Genomic DNA, 26,917 nt, shown 5'->3' on the forward strand with positions numbered 1-26,917 from the left:
AGTGTCCTATGGACTCAGACCCCAAGGTCCCTCTGATCTTCCACACTGCCAAGAGTCTTGCCATTAATGCTATATTCTGCCATCATATTTGACCTACCAAAATGAACCACCTCACGCTAACCTGGGTTGAATTCCATCTGCCGCTTCTCAGCCCAGTTTTGCATCCCATCAATGTCCCGCTGTAAACTCTGACAGCCCTCCATACTATCCACAACACCTCCAAACTTTGTGTCATCAGCAAATTTACTAACCATCCCTCCACTTCTTCATCCAGGTCACTTATAAAAATCAGAAAGAGTAGGGGTCCCAGAACAGATCCCTGAGGTCTGTCAGCTGTTTGATCACCTTCTCCCTTGTGATAGTAACTGCATCCACTTCTCTTCCTTCACACCCTTCAACATCTAGCACACTGCTAGTGTCTTCCAAGGTGAAGACTGATGCAAAATACTCATTTAGTTCATCTGCTATCTCCTTGCCCCCCATTATTATTTATCCGGCCTCATTTTCTAGTGGTCCTATATCCACTCTCATCTCTCTTTTATTCTTTACATACTTGAAAAAGCTTTTACTATCCAGTTTGATATTGTTTGCTAGTCTCTTCCTCCTAATAATTATTTTAGTTGCTCTCTGTAGGTTTTTAAAAGCTTCCCAATCCTCTATCTTCCCACTAGTTTTTGCTTTGTTGTATGCCCTCCCTTTAGCTTTTACATTAATTTTGACTTCCCTTGTCAGCCACAGTTGTACTATTTTGCCATTTGAGTACTTCGACCATAAGACATAGGAACAGAATTAGGCCATTCAGCCCATTGTGTCTGCTCCACCATTCCATCATGGCTGATCCCAGATCCCACTCAACCCCATACACCTGTCTTCTCACCATCTCCTTTGATGCCCTGACCAATCAGGAAATGATCAACTTCCACCTTAAATACATGCATGGACATGGCCTCCACCACTGTCTGTGGCAGAGCATTTCACAGATTCACTACTCTCTGACTAAAAAAAATTCCTCCTTACCTCTGTTCAAACGGTTACCCCTCAATTCTGAGGCTGTGCCCTCTAGTTCTGGATACCGCCCCCCCCCCGAGGAAATATCCTCTCCACATCCACCCTATCTAATCCTTTCAACATTCAGTAGGTTTCTTCATTTTAGAATACATCTTGCACCTTTCTCATTTTTCTAAGAAACTCATACCGTTGCTGCTCTATTGTCATATCTGCCAGCATCTCCTTCCAATTTACTTTGGCCAACTCCTCTCTCATACCACTATAATTTCCCTTACTCCACTGAAATACTACTCCATCAGACTTTACTTTCTCCCTATCAAATTTCAAGTTGAACTCAATCATATTGTGATCACAGCCTCCTAAGGATCATTTTACTTCAAGCTCCATAATCGCCTCCGGTTCATTACATACCACCCAATACAGTATATCTGCTCCCCCTAGGCTCAGCGACAAACTACTTCAAAAATCCATAGAAACCATAGAAACTACAGCACAGAAACAGGCCTTTTGGCCCGTTCTTGGCTGTGCCGAACCATTTTCTGCCTAGTCCCACTGACCTGCACACGGACCATATCCCTCCATACACCTCCCATCCATGTATCTGTCCAATTTATTCTTAAATGTTAAAAAAGAACCAGCATTTACCACCTCGTCTGGCAGCTCATTCCGTACTCCCACCACTCTCTGTGTGAAGAAGCCCCCCTAATGCTCCCTTTAAACTTTTCCCCCCTCACCCTTAACCCATGTCCTCTAGTTTTTTTCTCCCATTGCCTCAGTGGAAAAAGCCTGCTTGCATTCACTCTATCTATACCCATCATAATTTTATATACCTCTAACAAATCTCCCCTCATTCTTCTAGGCTCCAGGGAATAAAGTCCTAACCTATTCAACCTTTCTCTGTAACTGAGTTTCTCAAGTCCTGGCAACATCCTTGTAAACCTTCTCTGCACTCTTTCAACCTTATTAATATCCTTCCTGTAATTTGGTGACCAAAACTGAACACAATACTCCAGATTCGGCCTCACCAATGCCTTATATAACCTCATCATAACATTCCAGCTCTTATACTCAATACTTTGATTAATAAAGGCCAATGTACCAAAAGCTCTCTTTACGACCCTATCTACCTGTGATGACACTTTTAGGGAATTTTGTATCTGTATTCCCAGATCCCTCTGTTCTACTGCACTCCTCAGTGCCTTACCATTAACCCTGTATGTTCTACCTTGGTTGATCCTTCCAACGTGCAATACCTCACACTTGTCTGTATTAAACTCCATCTGCCATTTTTCAGCCCATTTTTCCAGCTGGTCCAAAGTCCCTCTGCAGGCTCTGAAAAACCTTCCTCACTGTCTACTACACCTCCAATCTTTGTATCATCAGCAAATTTGCTGATCCAATTTACCACATTATCATCCAGATCATTGATGTAGATGACAAATAACAATGGACCCAGCACTGATCCCTGTGGCACACCACTAGTCACAGGCCTCTGCTCAGAGAAGCAATTCTCTACCACCACTCTTTGACTTCTTCCATTGAGCCAATGTCTAATCCAATTTACCACCTCTCCATGTATACCTAGCGACTGAATTTTCCTAACTAACCTCCCATGCGGGACCTTGTCAAAGGCGTTACTGAAATCCATGTAGCCAATATCCACTGCCTTCCCTTCATCCACTTTCCTGGTAACCTCCTCGAAAAACTCCAATAGATTGGTCAAACATGACCTACCACGCACAAAGCCATGTTGACTCTCCCTAATAAGTCCCTGTCTATCAAAATGCGTGTAGATTTTGTCTCTTAGTACTCCCTCCAATAACTTACCCACTACCAACGTTAAACTCACCGGCCTATAATTTCCCGGATTACTTTTCGATCCTTTTTTAAACAACGGAACAACATGAGCCACTCTCCAATCCTCCGGCACCTCACCCGTAGACAGCGACATTTTAAATATTTCTGCCAGGGCCCCTACAATTTCAGCACTAGTCTCCTTCAAGGTCCGAGGGAACACTCTGTCAGGTCCTGGGGATTTATCCACTTTAATTTTCCTCAAGACAGCGAACACCTCCTCCTTTTCAACCTGTACAGTTTCCATGATCTCACTGCTTGATTCCCTCAATTCCATAGACTTCATGCCAGTTTCCTTAGTAAATACAGACGCAAAAAACCTATTTAAGATCTCCCCCATTTCCTTTGGTTCCGCACATAGCCGACCACTCTGATCTTCAAGAGGACCAATTTTATCCCTTACAATCCTTTTGTTCTTAATATACTTGTAAAAGCTCTTTGGATTATCCTTCACTTTGACTGCCAAGGCAACCTCATGTCTTCTTTTAGCCCTCCTGATTACTTTCTTAAGTATTTTCTTGCACTTCTTATGCTCCTCAAGCACCTGATTTACTCCCTGTTTCCTATACATTTCATACAACTCCCTCTTCTTCTTTATCAGAGTTGCAATATCCCTTGAGAACCAAGGTTTCTTATTCCTGTTCAATTTGCCTTTAATCCTGACAGGAACATACAAACTCTGCACTCTCAAAATTTCCCCTTTGAAGGCTTCCCACCTACCAATCACATCTTTGCCAGAAAATAACCTGTCCCAATCCACGCTTTTTAGATCCTTTCTCATTTCTTCAAATTTGGCCTTCTTCCAGTTCAGAACCTCAACCCTAGGACCAGATCTATCCTTGTCCATGATCAAATTGAAATTAATGGTGTTATGATCACTGGAACCAAAGTGCTCCCCTACACAGACTTCCGTCACTTGTCCTAACTCGTTTCCTAACAGGAGATCCAATATTGCATCCCATCTAGTTGGTCCCTCTATATATTGATTTAGAAAACTTTCCTGAACACATTTTACAAACTCTAAACCATCTGGACCCCTAACAGTATGGGAGTCCCAATCAATCAATCAACAAACTCACTTTCTTGGAATCCATTACCAGCCTGATTTTCCCAATCAACCTGCATGTTAAAATCTGCCATGACTTCCATAACTTTGCCCTTTTGACACGCCTTTTCTATTTCCTGTTGTAATCTGTGGCCCACATCCCAGCTACTGTTGGGAGGCCTGTAAATAACTGCCATCAGGGTCCTTTTACCCTTGTAGTTTCTTAACCCACAAAGATTCAACACCTTCCGATCCAATGTCACATCTTTCTACTGATTTGATGCCATTCTTTACCAGTAGAGCCACACCACCCCCTCTGCCTACCTTCCTATCCCTCTGATATAATGTGTAACCTTGGACATTCAGCTCCCAACTACAACCATCCTTCAGCCATGATTCACTGATGAAATGACTAAGAAGGGTTGTGATTTTGCCTGATGGGTACGGATTTCAGAGAGGAGACAGTGGAATTCTTAATAAAAAAGAGGTGGCAATTGTCTTAGTAGCTTAAAGGTGGATAAATCCTCAGGACCAGATGAGATGTTTCCCAGGCTACCATGGGAGGCAAAAGAGAAGATTACTGTGGCCCTGACAGATTTTTAAAATTGGACTATTTTAGCACCTCTCTCCACCTTATTGATCTCTCTACCTCCAGCTGAGGACACAAACTATCCCTATTACATTCTTGAACATTCTTGGTCCCCTAATCTGAGGAAAGACATCCTTGCCATAGAGGGAGTACAAAGAAGGTTCACCAGATTGATTCCTGGGATGGCAGGACTTTCATATGAAGAAAGACTGGATGAACTGGGCTTGTACTCGTTGGAATTTAGAAGATTGAGGGGGGATCTGATTGAAACGTATAAGATCCTAAAGGGATTGGACAGGCTAGATGCAGGAAGATTGTTCCCGATGTTGGGGAAGTCCAGAACGAGGGGCCACAGTTTGAGGATAGAGGGGAAGCCTTTTAGGACCGAGATTAGGAAAAACTTCTTCACACAGAGAGTGGTGAATCTGTGGAATTCTCTGCCACAGGAAACAGTTGAGGCCAGTTCATTGGCTATATTTAAGAGGGAGTTAGATATGGCCCTTGTGGCTACGGGGATCAGGGGGTATGGAGGGAAGGCTGGGGCGGGGTTCTGAGTTGGATGATCAGCCATGATCATAATAAATGGCGGTGCAGGCTCGAAGGGCCGAATGGCCTACTCCTGCACCTATTTTCTATGTATGTTTCTATCTAAAGGCATAACACTTGCCATCCTCCAGAAGAAAGGAAGAACACTTGCTGTTACTACTTCTGTGGCCAGTGAGGACCATAAGGCATAGGAGCAGAGTTAGGCCATTCAGCCCATCGAGTCTGACCGCCATTCCATCATGGCTGATCCCGAATCCCACTCAACCCCATACACCAGCTTCTCTCCTTACCCTATGATACAATGACCAATCAGGAAATGATCAACTTCCACCTTAAATACACCCATGGACTTGGCCTCCACCACAGTTTGTGGCAGAACGTTACACAACATCACAACTCTCTGGCTAAAAAATTCCTCTTTACCTCTGTTTTAAAGGGTCACCCCTCAATGTTGAGGCTGTGCTCTCTAGTTCTGGATACACCCACCAGAGGAAACATCCTCCCCACATCCACCCTATCTACTCCTTTCTACAGCCAGTAGGTTTCAATGAGGTTCCCCTGCGTTCTTCTAAATTCTGGTGAGTACAGGCCCAAAGCAGCCAAATGCTCCTCATATGTTAACTCCTTCATTCCCAGAACCTCCTCTGGACTCTCTCCAATGACAACACATCCTCTCTGAGATATGGGGCCCAAAACTGTTGACAATACTCTAAGTACGGCCTGACTAGTGTCTTATAAAGGCTCAGCATTATCTTCTTGCCTTTATATTCTATTCCCCTTGCCAACATTGCACTTACCTTCTTTACTACAGACTCAACATGTAAATTAACCTTCTGGGAGTCTTGCACGAGGGTTCCTCAGTCCCTCTGCACCTCTGATATTTGAACCTTCTCCCCATTGAGATAATAGTCCACACTATTGTTCCTTTTACCAAAATGCATTATCATACATTTCCCAGCTCTGTATTCCACCCGCCACTTACTTGCCATTTTTCCAATTTGTCTAAGTCCTGCTGCAATTGCATTGCTTCCTCAGCACTACCTACCCCTCTAACTATCTTCGTATCATCTGCAAACTTTGCCGCAAAGCCATCAGCTCCATTATACAAATCACTGACAAACAATGTGAAAAGTAGCGGTTCCAATACTGACCACTACTGAACACTACTAGTCATGGGTAACCAACCAGAAAAGGCCCCTTTTATTCCCAGACGCTGCCTCCTGTCTGTCAGCCATTCCATTATCCATGCCAGTATCTTTCCTGTAACGCCATGGGATTTTATCTTGTTGAGCAGCCTCATGTGTGGCACCTATCAAAAGCCTTCTGAAAATCCAAGTACACAACATCCACTGCCGCTCCTTGAAGAACTCTTGTTACTTCCTTGAAGAAATCTAACAGATTTGTCAGGCAAGATTTCCCTTTACAGAAACCATGCTGACTTTGACTTATTTTATCGTTAGTCTCCAAGTATCCCGAAACATCATCCTTAATAATAGACTTCAACACTTTCCCAACCATTGAGGTAACTGGCTTATAACTTCCTCTTTTTTGCTTTCCTCCCTTCTTAAAGACTGGAGTGATATTTGCAATTTTTCAGTCCTCCAGAACCATGCCAAAATCAAGTGATTCTTGAAAAATCATGACCAATGCATCCATTATCTCTTCAGCAACCTCTCTCAGGACTCTGGGATGTAGTCCATCTGGTCCAGGTGACTTATCCACCTTAAGTCCTTTGAGTTTGCCTAGCACTTTATCCTTTCTAATAGCAATGGCATTCACTCCTGCTCCTTGACACTCACAGACCTCTAGTATCTTCTACAGTGAAGACAGATGCAAAGTACCCATTAAGTTCATCTGCCATTTCTTTATCTTCCATTACTACCTCACCAGCATCATTTTCCAGTGGTCCAGTATCAACTCTCACCTCCCTTTTACTCTTTATATAACTGAAAAAACTGTTAGTATCTACCTTTATATTATCAGCTAATGTGCCCTCATATTTCATAGAACATTCTTTATACTTTATACTTTATTACTTTATTGTCGCCAAACAATTGATACTAGAACATACAATCATCACAGCGATATTTGATTCTGCGCTTCGCGCTCCCTGGAGTACAAATCGATAGTAAATATTAAAACTTTAAATTATAAATCATAAATAGAAAATAGAAAATGGAAAGTAAGGTCGTGCAAAAAAACTGACACAGGTCTGGATATTTGGAGGGTACGACACAGATCCGGGTCAGAATCCATTCAGCAGTCTTATCACAGTTGGAAAGAAGTTGTTCCCAAATCTGGCCGTATGAGTCTTCAAGCTCCTTCTCCCGGAGGGAAGAGGGACGAAAAGTTTGTTGTCTGGGTGGGTTGTGTCCTTGATTATCCTGGCAGCACTGCTCCGACAGCGTGCGGTGTAAAGTGAGTCCAAGGACGGAAGATTGGTTTGTGTGATGTGTGAGCCGTGTTCACGATCTTCTGCAGCTTCTTACAGTCTTGGACAAGACAACTTCCATACCAGGTTGTGATGCACTCAAGAAGAATGGTTTCTACGGTGCATCTATAAAAATTAGTGAGGGTTTTAGGGGACAGGCCAAATTTCTTTAGCTTTCTCAGGAAGCAAAGGCACTGGTGGGCCTTCTTGGCAGTGGACTCTGCTTGGTTGGACCAAGTCAGGTCATTTGTGATATTGACTCAGAGGAACTTAAAGCTTTTGACCTGTTCTACTTGCGCACCACCGATGTAAATGGGGTCGTGCAGTTCGCTACTCCTTCTGAAGTCAACAACCAATTCCTTTGTCTTGCTGACGTTGAGGGATAGGTTATTGTCTTCGCACCATGCCACCAGGTTCTTAATTTCCTCTCTGTACTCAAACTTATCATTACCTGAGATACAGCCTACAATTGTGGTGTCATCATCAAGCTGATATATTGAGTTCGATGGAAACTTAGCTACACAATCATGGGTGCACAGTGAGTACAGCAGAGGGCTGAGTACACAGCCTTGTGGGGCACCGGTGCTCAGGGTGATTGTAGAGGAGAGCTTGTCCCCTATTTTTACAGCCTGGGTCCTGTCTGTGAGGAAGTTGAAGATCCAGCTGCAGATCTAAGTGCTAAGGCCCAGGTTCCGGAGATTAGGAATCAGTTTATTTGGAATGATAGTATGAAAGGCAGAGCTGTAGTCAATGAAAAGGAACCTTGCATATGTGTCTTTATAACATATAGAACAGTACAGCACAGTACAGGCTCTTCGGCCCACAATGTTGTGCCGACCCTCAAACCCTGCCTCACATATAACCCCCACCTTAAATTCCTCCATATACCTGTCTACTAGTCTCTTAAAACTTCACGAGTGTAAATGCCTCCACCACTGACTCAGGCAGTGCATTCCATGCACCAACCACTCTCTAAATCTTCCTCTAATATCCCCCTTGAACTTCCCACCCCTTACCTTAAAGCCATGTCCTCTTGTATTGAGCAGTGGTGCCCTGGGGACGAGGTGCTGGCTATCCACTCTATCTATTCCTCTTATTATCTTGTACACCTCTATCATGTCTCCTCTCATCCTCCTTCTCTCCAAAGAGTAAAGCCCTAGCTCCCTTAATCTCTGATCATAATCCATACTCTCTAAAGCAGGCAGCATCCTGGTAAATCTCCTCTGTACCCTTTCCAATGCTTCCACATCCTTCCTATAGTGAGGCAACCAGAACTGGACACAGTACTCCACATGTGGCCTAACCAGAGTTTTATAGAGCTGCATCATTACCTCGTGACTCTTAAACTCTATCCCTCGACTTATGAAAGCTAACACCCCATAAGCTTTCTTAACTACCCTATCTACCTGTGAGGCAACTTTCAGGGATCTGTGGACATGTACCTCCAAATCCCTCTGCTCCTCCACACTACCAAGTATCCTCCCATTTACTTTGTACTCTGCCTTGGAGTTTGTCCTTCCAAAGTGTACCACCTCACACTTCTCCGGGTTGAACTCCATCTGCCACTTCTCAGCTCACTTCTGTATCCTATCAATGTCTCTCTGCAATCTTTGACAATCCTCTACACTATCCACAAGACCACCAACCTTTGTGTCATCTGCAAACTTGCCAACCCACCCTTCTACCCCCACATCCAGGTTGTTAATAAAAATCACGAAAAGTAGAGGTCCCAAAACCGATCCTTGTGGGACACCACTAGTCACAACCCTCCAATCCAAAAATACTCCCTCCACCACGACCCTCTGCCTTCTGCAGGCAAGCCAGTTCTGAATCTACCTGGCCAAACTTCCCTGGATCCCATGCATTCTGACTTTCTGAATAAGCCGACTGTGTGGAACCTTGTCAAATGCTTTACTAAAATCCATATAGATCACATCCACTGCACTACCCTCATCTATATGTCTGGTCACCTCCTCAAAGAACTCTATCAGGCTTGTTAGACACGATCTGCCCTTCACAGAGCCATGCTGACTGTCCCTGATCAGACCATGATTCTCTAAATGCCCATAGATCCCATCTCTAAGAATCTTTTCCAACAGCTTTCCCACCACAGACATAAGGCTCACTGGTCTATAACTACCCGGACTATCCCTACTACCTGTTTTGAACAAGGGGACAACATTCACCTCCCTCCAATCCTCTGGTACCATTCCCGTGGACAATGAGGACATGAAGATCCTAGCCAGAGGCTCAGCAATCTCTTCTCTTGCCTCATGGAGCAGCCTGGGGAATATTCCGTCAGGCCCTGGGGCCTTATCTGTCCTAATGTATTTTAACAACTCCAACACCTCCTCTCCCTTAATATCAACATGCTCCAGAACATCAACCTTACTCATATTGTCCTCACCATCATCGAGTTCTCTCTCACTGGTGAATACCGAAGAGAGGTATTCATTGAGGACCTTGCTCACTTCCACAGCCTCCAGGCACATCATCCCACCCTTATCTCTAATCGGTCCTACCTTCACTCCTGTCATCCTTTTGTTCTTCACGTAATTGAAGAATGCCTTGGGGTTTTCCTTTACCCTACTTGCCAAGGCCTTCTCATGCCCCCTTCTTGCTCTCCTCAGCCCCTTCTTAAGCTCCTTTCTTGCTATCCTATATTCCTCAATAGACCCATCTGATCCTTGCTTCCTTAACCTCATGTATGCTACCTTCTTCCACCTGACTAGATTTTCTACCTCACTTGTCACCCATGGTTCCTTCACCCTACCATTCTTTATCTTCCTCACCAGGACAAATTTATCCCTAACATCCTGCAAGAGATTCCTAAACATCGACCACATGTCCATAGTACATTTCCCTGCAAAAACATCATCCCAATTCACACTCGCAAGTTCTAGCCTTATAGCCTCATAATTTGCCCTTTCCCAATTAAAAATATTCCTGTCCTCTCTGATTCTGTCCTTTTCCATGATAATGCTAAAGGCCAGGGAACGGTGGTCACTGTCCCCCAGATACTCACCCACTGAGACATCTGTGACCTGACCCAGTCATCTTTTCTCTTCTTATAGCTTTTTTAGTTGCCTCTTGCTGGATTTTAAAAACTTCCCAATCATTCAACTTCCTCCTGACTTTTGTTACCTTGTCTGCCCTTTCCAAGATTACTACATTTTAGGTCCTGCTCCTCAGTTTCCTTCCTTACTCCCTATATTCTTTCTTCAGGACCTCCTCTCTTTTTCTACCTATGTCGTTGTTACCAATATGTACCACGACTTCTGGCTACTCACACTCCCTTTTCAGAATATTGTGGACACGTCTAGAAACATTGCAGACCCTAGCATCTGTGAGGCAAACTACCATCTGTGTTTCCTTTTCGTGGCCACAAATTCAACTTTCTGACCCCCTGACTACAGAATCCCCTGTTACTGTTGCCAACCTCTTCATATCCCAACCCTTGTGAGCCATAGGGTTGCCTGAGTGCCAGAGGCATTGTTTCCCCCAGGTAGATTGTTTCCCCCCCCTTTAATGCTACTCAAAATGGAGTACTTACTGTTGAGGGGGACAGCCACAGGGGTGCTCTCCACTATCTGACATTCTCCCTTCCCTCTCCTGACAGTCTTCCATTGTTCTGTCTCCTGTAGCCTTGGGATGACTGCCTCCATGTAGCTCCAGTCTATCACCTCTTCACTTTCCCTAACAAACTGAAGGTCATCGAGCTGCAGATCCAGTTCCCTAACATGGTCTCTAAGGAGCCGCATCTCAATGTATCTGGGAGGCTAGGAGTCTCCTGGAAAATCCATAACCGACACCATGAACAAGACGCAAACATGAGGAATTCTGCAGATGCTGGAAATTCAAGCAACACACGTCAAAGTTGCTGGTGAACGCAGCAGGCCAGGCAGCATCTGTAGGAAGAGGTACAGTCGACGTTTCGGGCCGAGACCCTTCGTCACGACTAACTGAAGGAAGAGCTAGTAAGAGATTTGAAAGTGGGAGGGGGAGGGGGAGATCCAAAATGATAGGAGAAGACAGGACGGGGAGGGATGGAGCCAAGAGCTGGACAGGTGATTGGCAAAAGGGATATGAGAGGATCATGGGACAGGAGGCCCAGGGAGAAGGAAAAGTGGGGGAGGGGGGAACCCAGAGGATGGGTAAGGGGTATAGTCAGAGGGACAGAGGGAGAAAAGGGAGAGTGAGATAAAGAATGTGTGTATATAAATAATGGATGGGGTACGAGGAGGAGGTGGGGCATTAGCGGAAGTTAGAGAAGTCAATGTTCATGCCATCAGGTTGGAGGCTACCCAGACGGAATATAAGGTGTTGTTCCTCCAACCTGAGTGTGGCTTCATCTTTACAGTGGAGGAGGCTGTGGATAGACATGTCAGGATGGGAATGGGATGTGGAATTAAAATGTGTGGCCACTGGGAGATCCTGCTTTCTCTGGTGGACAGAGCATTGGTGATCAGCAAAACGATCTCCCAGTCTGCGTCAAGTCTCGCTAATATACAGAAGGCCACATCGGGAGAACCGGACGCAGTATATCACTGGCCACATCAGTCCGTCTAGCGGAATTAGTCCTTACTCTTAATAATTTCTCCTTTAGCTCCTCCCACCTCCTCCAAACTAAAGATGTAGCTATGGGCACCCGCATGGGTCCAAGCTATGCCTGCCTTTTTGTTGGCTTTGTGGAACAATCTATGTTCCGAACTTATTCTGGCATCTGTCCTCCACTTTTCCTCCCGCCACCCCACTAGAAATAGGGTTCCCCTGGTCCTCACCCACCACCCCACCAGCCTCCGGGTCCAACATATTATTCCCCGTAACTTCCGCCACCTCCAACGGGATCCCACCACTAAGCACATCTTTCCCTCCCCCCTCTCTCTGCATTCCGCAGGGATCGCTCCCTACACGACTCTCTTGTCCATTCGTCCCCCCCATCCCTCCCCACTGATCTCCCTCCTGGCACTTATCCTTGTAAGAGGAACAAGTGCTACACATGCCCTTACACTTCCTCGCCTACCACCATTCAGGGCCCCAGACAGTCCTTCCAGGTGAGGCGACACCTCACCTGTGAGTTGGCTGGGGTGATATACTGCGTCCGGTGCTCCCGATGTGGCCTTCTATATATTGGCGAGACCCGACGCAGACTGGGAGATCGTTTTGCTGAACACCTACGCTCTGTCCGCCAGAGAAAGCAGGATCTCCCAGTGGCCACACATTTTAATTCCACATCCCATTCCCATTCTGACATGTCTATCCACGTCCTCCTCTACTATAAAGATGAAGCCACACTTAGGTTGGAGGAACAACACCTTATATTCCGTCTGGGTAGCCTCCAACCTGATGGCATGAACATCGACTTCTCTAACTTCCGCTAATGCCCCACCTCCCCCTTGTACCCCATCCGTTATTTATTTATATACTCACATTCTTTCTCTCTCTCTCCTTTTTCTCCCTCTGTCCCTCTGACTATACCCCTTGCCCATCCTCTGGGTTTTTCCCCTCTCCCCCTTTTCCTTCTCCCTGGGCCTCCTGTCCCATGATCCTCTTATATCCCTTTTGCCAATCACCTGTCCAGCTCTTGGCTCCATCCCTCCCCGTCCTGTCTTCTCCTATCATTTTGGATCTCCCCCTCCCCCTCCCACTTTCAAATCTCTTACTAGCTCTTCTTTCAGTTAGTCCTGACGAAGGGTCTCGGCCCGAAACGTCGACTGTACCTCTTCCTAGAGATGCTGCCTGGCCTGCTGCGTTCACCAGCAACTTTGATGTGTGTTATCATGAACAAGACATTGGCTCTGTAGACGTACCCCTGTTCTTTCTAGAGTTAAATAAGAAATACTTACCTTGCCTCTAGCTGATCTCACCAAAGCCTTGTTGAGCCAGAGCCTTACTACTCTGCTTCAGACTACTGTGACGATGATCGCTCTGCTAGGTGGTACCTCCCTTTTATTGAGACTGGGTTTTTAAAAGCTTTGTGATGGAACTGTGCAGGAATGCTTCTCTTGCGTCTGTACAGTACTCCAACCCATGACTCCTGTTGAAAAACTTCCTGCTTTTCAAAGCTGTTTGCCAGAAGGATGCAAAGATCATCGCCAAAAGCATAGTAATCTCTTGTCTCATTCACGTAGTAACCTGGGTTATATCCCATCTGGCCCCAGATATATACCTGTCCTAATGTTTTTCAAAAGCTTTCTTAACCTGAACATGTTCCTGCATATTAACCTGTTATCACATTCATCAAAATATCTCCCCCTGGTGAATGTTGAAGCAAGGTATTCATTAAGGACCACCCCTACCTCCTTTTCCTCCAGGCATATCTCCCTCTTTATCCTTAATAGTCTAACCCTCACTCTAGTCCTCATGTACATGGTGAGCGATTTGAGGTTTTGCTTAATCCTATTCACTAAGGCCTTCTCATGTCCCCTTCTAGCTGTCCTACTTAAGCTTCTTCCTGGCTACCTTATAACTCTGTAGAGCCCTGTCTGATCTTTGCTTCGTAAACCTTAAATATACTTCCTTCTTCCTCTTGACTAAATGTTCCATCCCTCTTGACAATCATGGTTCCTTCATGTTGCCATCTTTTCCCTGTCTCAATATGACAAACCAATCCAGAACCCCATGCAAGTGTTTTCTAAGCAACATCAATATTTCTGCAGTGCATTTCCCTGAGAACATCGTACTCAATTTACTGTCCTAAATTCTTGCCTAATATCATCATAATTAGCCTTCCCCATCTGCTTCTATCCATGTCCATTCTTATCCAAATTATTGATATAGATAACATACAACAGTTGACACAGCATCAGCCTCTGAGGCACAGCACTGTCACAGTGCTCCAGACTGAGAAACAATGACCCACCAATATCCTCTGATTTTATATCCAGTTAGTCAGTTTCCCTGGATTCCAAATAATCTAACCTTCAAGGGCAGATTATCACACAAACCCTTATCAAAGGCCTTATTGAAATCCATGTAGATGATGCTGCCACCTTCATCAACCTTCTAAGAGCCATCATCAAAAAACTCATTCCTAACCGGAAGACCACAATCTGTGCAGATTAGTGAGAATATCTCCTCCTTGATAACGATCAACACTGGCGCACCTCAGGGGTGTGTGCTTAGCCCACTGCTCTACTCTCTCTATACCCATGACTGTGTGGCTAGGCATAGCTCAAATACCATCTATAAATTTGCTGACGATACAACCATTGCTGGTAGAATCTCAGATGGAGACGAGAGGGCGTACAGGAGTGAGATATGCCAACTAGTGAAGTGGTGTTGCAGCAACAACCTTGAACTCAATGTTAGGAAGAGAAAAGAGCTGATAATGGACTTTGGGAAGGGTAAGACGAAAGAACACATGCCAATCCTCATAGAGGGATCAGAAGTGGAGAGAATGAGCAGTTTCAAGTTCCTGAGGATCTAACCTGGTTCCAACATATCAATGTAGTTATAAAGAAGGCAAGACAGTGACTATACTTCATTAGGAATTTGAAGAGATTTGGTATGTCAACAGGTACACTCAAAAACCTCTATAGGTGTACCGTAGGGAGCATTCTGATAGGCTGCATCACTGTCTGGTATTGGGGTGGGGGGGGGGGCTACTGTACAGGACCAAAAGAAGCTGCAGAGGATTGTAAACTTAGTCAGCTCCATCTTGGGTACTAGCCTACAAAGTACCCAGGACATCTTCAAGGAGCAGTGTCTCAGAAAGGCAACGTCCATTATTAAGGACCTCCAGCACCCAGGGCATGCCCTTTTCTCACTGTTACCATCAGGTAGGAGGTACAGAAGCCTGAAGGCACACACTCAACGATTCAGGAATAGCTTCTTCCCCTCTGCCATCCGATTCCTAAATGGACATAGAACCAGTGAACACTATCTCATTTTTAAAATATATAGTATTTCTGTTTTTTGCACGATTTTTAATCTATTAGATATACATATACTGTAATTTATTTATTATTATTATTATTTTATTTTGTTTTTTTCTTCTATATTATGTATTGCATTGAACTACTGCTGCTGTTAACAAATTTCACAACACATGCCGGTGATAATATACCTGATTCTGATTCTGATCTCCCAGACCTGTGCTATCATCGATCACCCCCTATCTTTCCTGATGCAAATAGATCTTGTCCCTCAGGATCTTCTCCAGTAATTTGCCTACCGCAGATGATAGGTTTACTTGCCTATAGTTCTCAGGCAAGAGAAAGCTTACAGATACTGGAAATACAAGTAACACACACAAAATGCTGGAAGAACTCAGCAAGCCAGGCAGCATCTATGGGATAGAGTACATTTGATGATTTGCGCCAATATCGACTACTTTTTCCCAAAGGTGCTGCCTGGCCTGCTGAGTTCCTCCAGCATTTTGTGTGAGTTGCAGATTTTTCTTTGTGGCCCTTCTTAAATAAAGGCACAACATTTGCCACCCTCCACTCTTACAGTGCCTCACTTGTGACTAATAATGGTGCAGAAACCTCAGCCAGGGCTCCTGCAATTTCTTCTCTCGCTTCTCACAGTGTTCTTGGATAAACCTGGTCAGGCCCTGGAGATTTAAATACCTTCTTACTTTTTCTCTTTCAATATTTTTATTAATATTATATAAATTGCATAAATACAAATACAAAATTCATAAGCATACAAGTAATACGAATTACATTACATTTAAACCACAGTAATATGATCACAGTATCCCACATTTCAAATCAATCATGTAGAAAAAAAAGATTGAATTATGAAATGAAATAAAATAAAATAATTATATTTTATTTTTAAAAGATCTACCCCCACTACCAAAATGAGCTGGTTGGTTAAAAAAAAAGAGAAGAAAAAAAAGAAATACCTTACTATATAATATTATAATAATAATGGCTCAGATCCATACTTTAATAACAGTTCAAAGATTATGAAAATAACTCAGAAAGGGTCCCCATAACATTAGAAAATCATGTTTAGAATTAGAAATCGAACAACGAATCTTCTCTAGATCAAGGCACAACATAACATCAGACAGCCATTGAACATGAGTGGGTGGGGTGGCCTCCTTCCACTTGAGCAAGATCACCCTCCTGGCCATAAGAGACATAAAGGCCAATACCCGCAAATTAGATGGCTTCAGTTTTGTTGCACTATCCTCAACAATACCAAACATGGCAGTCAAAGGATTGGGCTTAAAACTAACATTGAAAAGTACGGAAAAAGTTTGAAATACATCTTTCCAAAATTTTTCAAGGCTCGGGCATGTCCAAAACATATGAATTAGTGTGGCCACTCCATTAGTACATCTATCACAGTAAGGGGAAATATCTGCGCAGAAACGAGAGAGCTTGTCTTTAGTCATATGAACTCTATGTACCACTTTGAATTGTAATAAAGAATGATGAACACATAATGATGAAGAATTAATCAATTTTAAAATAATCTTCTGGCTCTCTTCAGATATGAAAATCAGTAAATCCTTTTCCCAGTCTCCTTTCATTTTATCTAAAGAGGCCTTTTTCAGTCCTTGTATCTATTATATTCTTATCTGGACTTGTAGGAAATGTATGTAATTGAGAATTTAAAAAATCTCTAATCTGTAAGTATCGAAAAAAGTGAGTATTGGAAAGGTTAAATTTCATTGAAAGTTGCTCAAAAGAAGAGAGATTCCCTCCATCAAACAAATCCTGAAATCGTTTAGTCAAGTCAAATCAAGTCACTTTTTATTGTCATTTCGACCATAATTGCTGGTACAGTACGCAGTAAAAATGAGACAGCATTTTTCAGGACCATGGTGCTACATGAAACAATACAAAAACTACACTAGACTACAGACCTACCCAGGACTGCACAAAGTACACAGAACAGTGCAGGCATTATAATAAATAATAAACAAGACAATATGCACAGCAGAGGGCAGTAGGTTGGTAGTCCGATGGCTTGGGGGAAAAATCTGTTACATAAATAAACAGCTGAGCCCTGGATTCCGTCCATTTCTGTACTCCTGCCGAGTATTTCGTTGGAGTTGGATGCAGTCCAATTTAATGTCCATTGGAGAGCAGAATGGTCGGGAGAGCTGGCCGGCTAGGGCTTGCTTTTTTCCAGACACGGACTCCTGCCCGCTTGCCTTGCTTCCCAGTACCCAATCTATCCCATTCTTTAAAAGATAAGTCAATTAAAGATGGTTTAAAAAAACAATTAGAAAAGATGGGACTCGAGAGGGAGAATCTCAATAAACCAATATGTTTTCTGCACGTGGCTGAAGACATGGTGCAGGAAGGAGGGCTTCAGATTTATAGATAATTGGGCAGTTTTCCAAGGAGGGTGGGACCTGTTCCTGCAGGACGTTTTACATCTAAACTGGAGGGGGACAAATATTCTCGCAGGTAGGTTTGCTAGAGAGGCTCCAGTGGATCTAAACTAGATACAAGGGAGGAGGGGAACAAGAGTGTAGGAACAGATGTAGGGGAGAAGGGAGAAAAAGAAGATAGTAAAGTTGTTGCACCGTTAATGATAAACAGAGAATAAGAGGTGGAGAATTTCTTAAATGCATTTATTTTAATGCTAGGAGCATTGTAAGAAAGGTGGATGAGCTTAGAGCATGGATTGATACCTGGAAATATGATGTAGCTATTAGTGAAACATGGTTTCAGGAGGGGTGTGATTGGCAACTAAATATTCCTGGATTTCATTGCTTCAGGTGCGATAGAATTGGAGGGACAAGAGGGGGAGGTGTTGCATTGCTTGTCAGAGAAAATATTACAGCGGTGCTCTGGCAGGATAGATTAGAGGGCTTGTCTAGGGAGGCTATTTGGATGGAATTCAGGATTGGGAAAGTAACACTTATAGGGGTGTATTATCGACCACCTAATGGGGTGCAAGTATTGGAAGAGCAAATTTGTAAGGAGATAGCAGATATTTGTATTAAGCACAAGGTTGTGATTGTGAGAGATTTTAATTTTCCACACATTGACTGGCAAGCCCATTCTGTAAAAGGGCTAGATGGTTTGGAGTTTGTAAAATGTGTGCAGGATAGTTTTTTTGCAGCAATACATAGAGGTACCAACTAGAGAAGGGGCAGTGTTGGATTTTTTGTTAAGGAATGAGATAGCTCAGGTGACGGAGGTACGTGTTGGGGAGCACTTCGGGTCCAGTGATCACAATGCCATTAGTTTCAATATAATTATGGAGAAGGATAGGTCTGGACACAGGGTTGAGATTTTTGATTGGAGAAAGGCTAACTTTGAGGAGATGCGAAAGGATTTAGAAGGAGTGGATTGGGACAATTTGTTTTATGGGAAGGGTGTAACAGAGAAATGGAGGTAATTTAAAGGTGAAATTTTGAAGGTACAGATCTTTATGTTCCTGTTAGGTTGAAAGGAAAGGTTAAAAGTTTGAAAGAGCCATGGTTTTCAAGGGATATTGGAAACTTGGTTCAGAAAAAGAGAGATATCTACAATAAATATAGGCAGCATGGAGTAAATGAGGTGCTTGAGGAATATAAAGAATGTAAAACGAACCTTAAGAAAGAAATTAGAAAAGCTAAAAGAAGATATGAGGTTGCTTTGGCAAGTAAGGTGAAAATCAATCCAAAGGGTTTCTACAGTTATATTAATAGCAAAAGGATAGTGAGGGATAAAATTGGTCCCTTAGTGAATCAGAGTGGATGGCTATGTGCGGAGCCAAAAGAGATGGGGGAGATTTTGAACAATTTCCTTTCTTCGGTATTCACTAAGCAGAAGGATATTGAATTGTGTAAGGTAAGGGAAACAAGTAGGGAAGTTATGGAAACTATGATGATTTAAGAAGAGGAAGTACTGACGCTTTTAAGGAATATAGAAGTGGATAAATCTCTGGGTCCTGACAGGATATTCCCTAGGACCTTGAGGGAAGTTAGTGCAGAAATAGCAGGGGCTCTGACAGAAATATTTCAAATGTCATTAGAAACGGGGATGGTGCCGGAGGATTGGTGTATTGCTCATGTTGTTCCATTGTTTAAAAAGGGTTCTAAGAGTAAATCTAGCAATTATTGGCCTGTAAGTTTGACGTCAGTGGTGGATAAATTAATGGAAAGTATTCTTAGAGGTGGTATATATAATTATCTGGGTAGACAGGGTCTGATTAGAAACAGTCAACATGGATTTGTGCGTGGAAGGTCATGTTTGACAAATCTTATTGAATTTTTTGAAGAGATTACTAGGAAAGTTGTCGAGGGTAAAGCAGTGGATGGCGTCTATATGGACTTCAGTAAGGCTTTTGACAAGGTTCCACACGGAAAGTTAGTTAGGAAGATTCAATCGTTAGGTATTAATATTGAAGTAGTAAAATGGATCAACAGTGGCTGGATGGGAGATGCCAGAGAGTAGTGGTGGATAACTGTTTGTCAGGTTGGAGGCTGGTGACTAGTGATGTGCCTCAGGGATCTGTACTGGGTCCAATGTTGTTTGTCATATACATTAATGATCTGGATGATGGGGTGGTAAATTGGATGCAGATGATACTAAGATAGGTGGCGTTGTGGATAATGAAGGAGGTTTTCAAAGCTTGCAGAGGGATTTAGGCCAATTAGAAGAGTGGGCTGAAAGATGGCAGATGGAGTTTAATGCTGATAAGTGTGAGGTGCTACATTTTGGTAGGACTAATCAAAATTGGTAAATGGTAGGGCATTGAAGAATGCAGTAGAACAGAGGGATCTAGGAATAATGGTGCATAGTTCCCTGAAGGTGGAATCTCATGTATATAGGGTGGTGAAGAAAGCTTTTGGTATGCTGGCCTTTATAAATCAGAGCATTGAGTATAGGAGTTGGGATGTAATGTTAAAATTGTACAAGGCATTGGTGAGGCCAAATTTGGAGTATTGTGTACAGTTCTGGTCACCGAATTATAGGAAAGATATCAACAAAATAGAGAGAGTACAGAGAAGATTTACTAGAATGTTACCTGGGTTTCAGCACCTGAGTTACAGAGAAAGGCTGAACAAGTTAGGTCTTTATTCTTTGGAGCGTAGAAGGTTGAGGGGGGACTTGATAGAGGTATTTAAAATTATGAGGGGGATAGATAGAGTTGACGTGGATAGGCTTTTTCCATTGAGAGTAGGGGAGATTCAAACAAGAGGCCATGAGTTGAGAGTTAGGGGGCAAAAGTTTAGGGGTAACACAAGGGGGAACTTCTTTACTCAGAGAGTGGTGGCTGTGTGGAACGAGCTTCTAGTAGAAGTGGTAGAGGCAGGTTCGATATTGTCATTTAAAGAAAAATTGGTTAGATATATGGACAGGAAGGGAATGGAGGGTTATGGGCTGAGTGCAGGTCGGTGGGACTAGGTGAGAGTAAGCGTTTGGCACAGACTAGAAGGGCCGAGGTGGCCTGTTTCCGTGCTGTAATTGTTTTATGGTTATATGGTTATGAACTGTAACCAAATCCTCAAAGTATGTTTGACTACCACATTGTCAGTTAATTTAAAGATAAAGGAAGTGAGGGTCCAAGTAAAGAAATAATGGAAAATTTCATAACAGAGTTAACTTCCAAAGAAACCCATATAGGGCAATTCTCATGGTTAATGTAATATATCCAGAACGTAATATTTCGTATATTAACTGCCCAATAATATAACCTAAAATTGGGTAAGGCAAAGCCAACGTTTTGTTTGCTTTTTTTGAAAACCACAGCTTTATTTATATGAGGTTTTTTATTCTTCCATATATAGGAAGAAAGAATTGAACCCAAAGAGTCAAAAAAAATTTAGGAATAAAAACAGGCACAGCTTGAAAAATGTATATAAATTTAGGTAAGATATTCATTTTAATAGAATTAATTTGGCCAATCAGTGATAAAGAGAGAGGCGACCAATTAGAAAGTGTTTTTAACATTAGTCATCAAAGTTAAAAAATTTTCCTTAAATAAATCTTTATAATTCTTAGTAATTTTGTTTTCTTCAAATTTTAAAAAGAAGGTTAATATCAGTTGGTATTAAATTGCTTAAAGGAAACAGTTCACTCTTATGTAAATTTAATTTATATCCTGAGAACTGACTAAAATTAGTCAGTAAACAGAACACAAATGGTAAAGAGGTTGTAACATTGGATGTAAAAAGCAATAAGTCATCAGCATAGAGCGACACTTTATGGATAGTACCTCTCTTTAAAATATCAGTAATCTCCTTAGACTCTCGAAAAGCAATTGCTAAGGGTTCTAATACCAAATCAAAAAGCAGAGGGCTCAAAGGACAACCTTGTCTAGTTCCACGTTGGAGTTTAAAGGGTTTAGAATTCTGAAAATTAGTAAGAACCCGAGCGGAGGGAGATAAATAAAGTAATTTAATCCAATGAATAAATTTAGGTCCAAAATTAAATTTTTCTAAGGATGTGAATAGATAATTCCATTCAACTCTGTCAAAGGCCTTCTCTGCATCCAAAGATATCACACATTCCAATATTTCCTTAGATGGAGAGTACATAACATTTAACAAATGCTGTATATTAAAATGGGAATATCAATTTTTAATAAATCCTGTCTGATCATCCGAAACTATAGAAAATATAATATTTTCAAGTCTGCGAGCCAACACATTAGATAAAATTTTAGTATCAAAATTAAGTAAAGAGATAGGTCTATACGAAGTACGTTCAGTAGGATTCTTACTCTTTTTGAGAATAAGCGAAATGGAAGCTTCGTAAAAAGACTGCGGTAATCTTCCTACCTTAAAGGAATCAGTAAGGGTAGAACATAAGTGTGGTATAAGCAAGGAGGAAAAAGCCTTATAAAACTCTTCAGAGAATCCATCGGGTGCTGGGGATATCACAGAATGTAATTCTCAAATAGCCTGAGCCATTTCCTCCTGGAAAATGGGTTGATCCAATTGCCTACGATCATCTAACGAAAGATTAGGAATAGTTAATTGATCTAAAAAATTATTCATTGCAATATTATCCTTAACAGAGTCAGAACTATACAATTTTGAATAAAATTCCCTGAAAGTGTCATTAATTTCAAAATGGTCAGTTGTCATGTCCCCATTAATTTTACGTATTTCTTTAATTTGCCGCTTGGCTATAAATGGTTTCAATTGATTAGCCAGTAGTTTACCAGTTTTATCTCCGTGAATATAAAATTAACTTCTATATTTTAAAAGTTGGCTTTCAATTGGATATGTTAAAAGAAGGTCATATTTAGTTTTAGTTTCAATACGTCTCTTATATGTTTCAGGATCGGGTACCGAAGCATATTTATGATCCAGTTGTTTTAACTGATTAGCGAGTTCATTTCTCTCTTTGTTAACTTTTTAAATGATGTTTGCAATAAAAGAAATAATTTGACCCCCGATGTATCCTTTAAAAGTATCCCATATAATAAGACTAGACGTCTCTTCCAACGTATTTTCTTCATAAAAAAAGAGTAATCTGATTGTCCATAAATTTTTAAAAAGTCCTTATCGGATAACAGAGTTAAATTAAATCGCCGAAACCTACTCATAGGAATAGAACCAGGGAGACTTAAAGATAGAAGTACAGCAGAGTGGTCAGAAATAGCAATCTCTTTATATTTGATCGATCGATCGAACCAATGGAATCCTCTGACTGTCAATAAAGAAAAATCAATCCTGGTATAAGAATGATGAACATGAGAGAAAAAAGAATACTCCCTGTCCATTGGATGTAGAAAACGCCAAGCATCAACTATTCCACATTTAGTTAGAAAGGACTGGATAAACAAAGCTGATTGATTAAGTGTGGCTGGTTTGACAGATGGGCGATCTAATACTGGATCTAAACCAGCAGTTAAAATCTCCTGACGAAGGGTTTCGGCCCAAAACGTCGACTGATCTTTTCCACGGATGCTGCCCGACCTGCTGAGTTCCTCCAGCGTGTTGTGGGAGTTAAAATCTCCTCCCATCACAAGAGAGTAAGTACACAGCTCTGGCAAAAATGAAAATAGACGTTCAAAAATTCCTGGATCATAGAAACATAGAAACATAGAAAATAGGTGCAGGAGTAGGCCATTTGGCCCTTCGAGCCTGCACCGCCATTTATTATGATCATGGCTGATCATTCAACTCAGAACCCTGCACCAGCCTTCCCTCCATACCCCCTGATCCCCGTAGCCACAAGGGCCATATCTAACTCCCTCTTAAATATAGCCAATGAACTGGCCTCAACTGTTTCCTGTGGCAGAGAATTCCACAGATTCACCACTCTCTGTGTGAAGAAGTTTTTCCTAATCTCAGTCCTAAAAGGCTTCCCCCTTATCCTCAAACTGTGACCCCTCGTTCTGGACTTCCCCAACATCGGGAACAATCCCCCTGCATCTAGCCTGTCCAATCCCTTTAGGATTTTATACGTTTCAATCAGATCCCCCCTCAATCTTCTAAATTCCAACGAGTACAAGCCTAGTTCATCCAGTCTTTCTTCATATGAAAGTCCTGCCATCCCAGGAATCAATCTGGTGAACCTTCTTTGTACTCCCTCTATGGCAAGGATGTCTTTCCTCAGATTAGGGGACCAAAACTGCACACAATACTCCAGGTGTGGTCTCACCAAGGCCTTGTACAACTGCAGTAGTACCTCCCTGCTCCTGTACTCAAATCCTCTCGCTATAAATGCCAGCATACCATTCGCCTTTTTCACCGCCTGCTGTACCTGCATGCCCACTTTCAATGACTGGTGTATAATGACACCCAGGTCTCGTTGCACCTCCCCTTTTCCTAATCGGCCACCATTCAGATAATAATCTGTTTTCCTATTTTTGCCACCAAAGTGGATAACTTCACATTTATCCACATTAAATTGCATCTGCCATGAATTTGCCCACTCACCCAACCTATCCAAGTCACCCTGCATCGTCTTAGCATCCTCCTCACAGCTAACACTGCCGCCCAGCTTCGTGTCATCCGCAAACTTGGAGATGCTGCATTTAATTCCCTCATCCAAGTCATTAATATATATTGTAAACAACTGGGGTCCCAGCACTGAGCCTTGCGGTACCCCACTTAGTCACTGCCTGCCATTCTGAAAAGGTCCCGTTTATTCCCACTCTTTGATTCCTGTCTGCTAACCAATTCTCTATCCACATCAATACCTTACCTCCAATACCATCTATGTTGGGGGCATATACATTAGCAAAAACAATCAATTTACTGTCTAAACTCCCTGATTCCATAACAAATCGATCATTAGGATCCGAAACAACTTTATGCTGAACAAAGGAAACAGTATTATCTACAAAAATCGAAACATCATGTGATTTTGCATTAAACGAAGAATGGAATTGCATATCCTTCCACTGAGTAAAAAAAACGTAAGTTATCACAGCTGCATATGTGTATTTCTTGTAAGAAAATAATGGGTGCTTTTAATTTTTTAATATAAGCAAACACTTTGTTCCGTTTAATGGGGTGATTCAGCCCTTCCACATTCAAACTAAATAAGTTTATATTTATAGTTTATGGGGCGGGGTTCTGAGTTGGATGATCAGCCATGATCATAATAAATGGTGGTGCAGGCTCAAAGGGCCGAATGGCCTACTCCTGCACCTATTTTCTATGTTTCTATGTTTCTATGAGCCATTTTAAATACAAATCATCATGTAATTAAAAGATCTGGTCATAAGTTATTAAAACTAGAAAGCAATCTGTAAGGTAAGGTAATCAAACAGTCAATCATATAATCAACCCAACACAGCTCCCAGAGAGAAATAGGCCCCAGTCCCTCCCCCACCCAAAGCAAGAAAGCTGACCACTAGACAGTCAGTGAGCTAACAACTAAGTTCCCTCCCCAAAAATTCCTGTTGAGAGAAATTTCAATCCTACAAGGTCATTATGTCCCTACCAAGACACAATATAAAAAGAAAAATAACTCCGTATTTAAAAATATAAAAGGATCAGTTTAAACAAATTCGAAGAGAGCTGTATTAAAATAAAGTCTCAAAAAGGGATGTAATAAAAAAGTATCAAAAAAAAGCAAAAGACAATATATGAACAGCCAAAACGTAAGCTTATTGAGACCTTATTTCAAATTCATATTAACAGAGGAAAAAATTGATCAAATAAGAAATATAACAGTTTTAGACTTCATCCTTCAGTAACTCCTTTGTGTCTTCAACCGACTTTATTCTTTATCGCAATCCGTTCTTCAAAACAATACTCAGACGGGCGGGAAACGGAAGGGATGTTTTAAGTCCTTTATTATAAAATTCTGACATAACTTCTTTATATTTCATATGATTAGTCATAACTTCAGGCAAATAATCTTCTACAAATCTGACCTTGTAACTATGGAAATCAATCATTCCTTGTCGTGGGTATGGCGAGTTAAAAGGTCCTTAATATGGAATTTATGAAAACTTAGAATGACCGACCTGGGTCTCGCTGCTGATGACAATGGCTTCGAAGTCAGTGAGCGATATGTTCGATCGAGCTTCGGCTCAGAAGTGAATAGAACAGGGAATAACTGTTTCAGAAAGTTTGCAAAGAACTTCGTAGTCAGCACCTTCAATTGATTCTTCAAGACCCAGAATTCGCAAGTTATTTCTCCTGTTTCTATTTCCTAGGCTAATAATCCTTTTCATCATTTTTTCATTGGATAAGGATAACTCTTCGCAGAGTTTAGATGTGTCTTCAAGATCCTCTTCAAGTGTCACCAGCTTCGCAGTATTTTCCTGAATTTGGTTCTCATACTCAGTTAAAGTTCGTTGGTTTGTATCCAATTTGCCATTAAGTCATTGAAATTCCTTGGAAAATTCGTATTTTTGCCGTTTAAGGAAGTCACTGATTGAATCCAAAGTGACTGGGGATTCATCTTCTGTTTCTCTTTCTTTTGCAGAAACTTTTGTTCTTTTCCCAGCCATAGTAGAGCAGTATTAAAGTATTATAATAAGGTTTCCAAAAAAAAAACTGGTAGGAGACAATAAAGTAAATAGGGTAGGTGCAATCTAAAACGATGTTACTCCATCAGCTGCCAACAGGGCTCTGACTTCTTACTTTTTAAAACATCCAGCACTTCCTCTTCTCTAATGTGGATTATCCCCAAAGCCTGTTGACTTTTTCTAATTCCTCCACAGTGAGGCCGGTAGAAACAGAAGTATTCATTAAGGACCTTGCTCGTCTTGTGCAGTACCACATAAAGATGTCTGCTTTGACCTTCCCTCTAGTTACTTTTTTCCCTTAATATATTTAAAAATCTTTTTGGATTCTCTAATCTTTTCTGCCATAGTGAAGCACCTTCAATAACTCCAAAAGACTGAAGTAGGGTAAATACTGAAAGGCTTTTATTTGCAGTACAATACGACCTCCACGGTGAGTGTCTGTCCCCGGACTGAGGGGGAGGGGCAAGGTGAATCACCTTTATTCAGGGCTCTATGGGAGGAGCCACAGGGACAGTCAGCAGAAGGGCGTGTCCAGACAGTTAACCCAGTTACAACATATATATGGTTTACCACACATAGCCACCTCTTGCCCCTTTTT

At 42.0% G+C, this 26,917-nt stretch overlaps 1 protein-coding gene across 5 annotated transcripts in view; it reads left to right on the top strand.

Annotated features, from left to right (window-relative positions):
• The window catches only part of LOC140197487 (excitatory amino acid transporter 1-like), an 80,649-nt gene that overhangs the window by 47,359 nt on the left and 6,373 nt on the right, over positions 1-26,917 (top strand). The gene's annotated exons all lie outside the window — the stretch shown is intronic.

Source organism: Mobula birostris, chromosome 5 (assembly GCF_030028105.1).
Source record: "Mobula birostris isolate sMobBir1 chromosome 5, sMobBir1.hap1, whole genome shotgun sequence".
NCBI classification, from domain to species: domain Eukaryota; kingdom Metazoa; phylum Chordata; class Chondrichthyes; order Myliobatiformes; family Myliobatidae; genus Mobula; species Mobula birostris.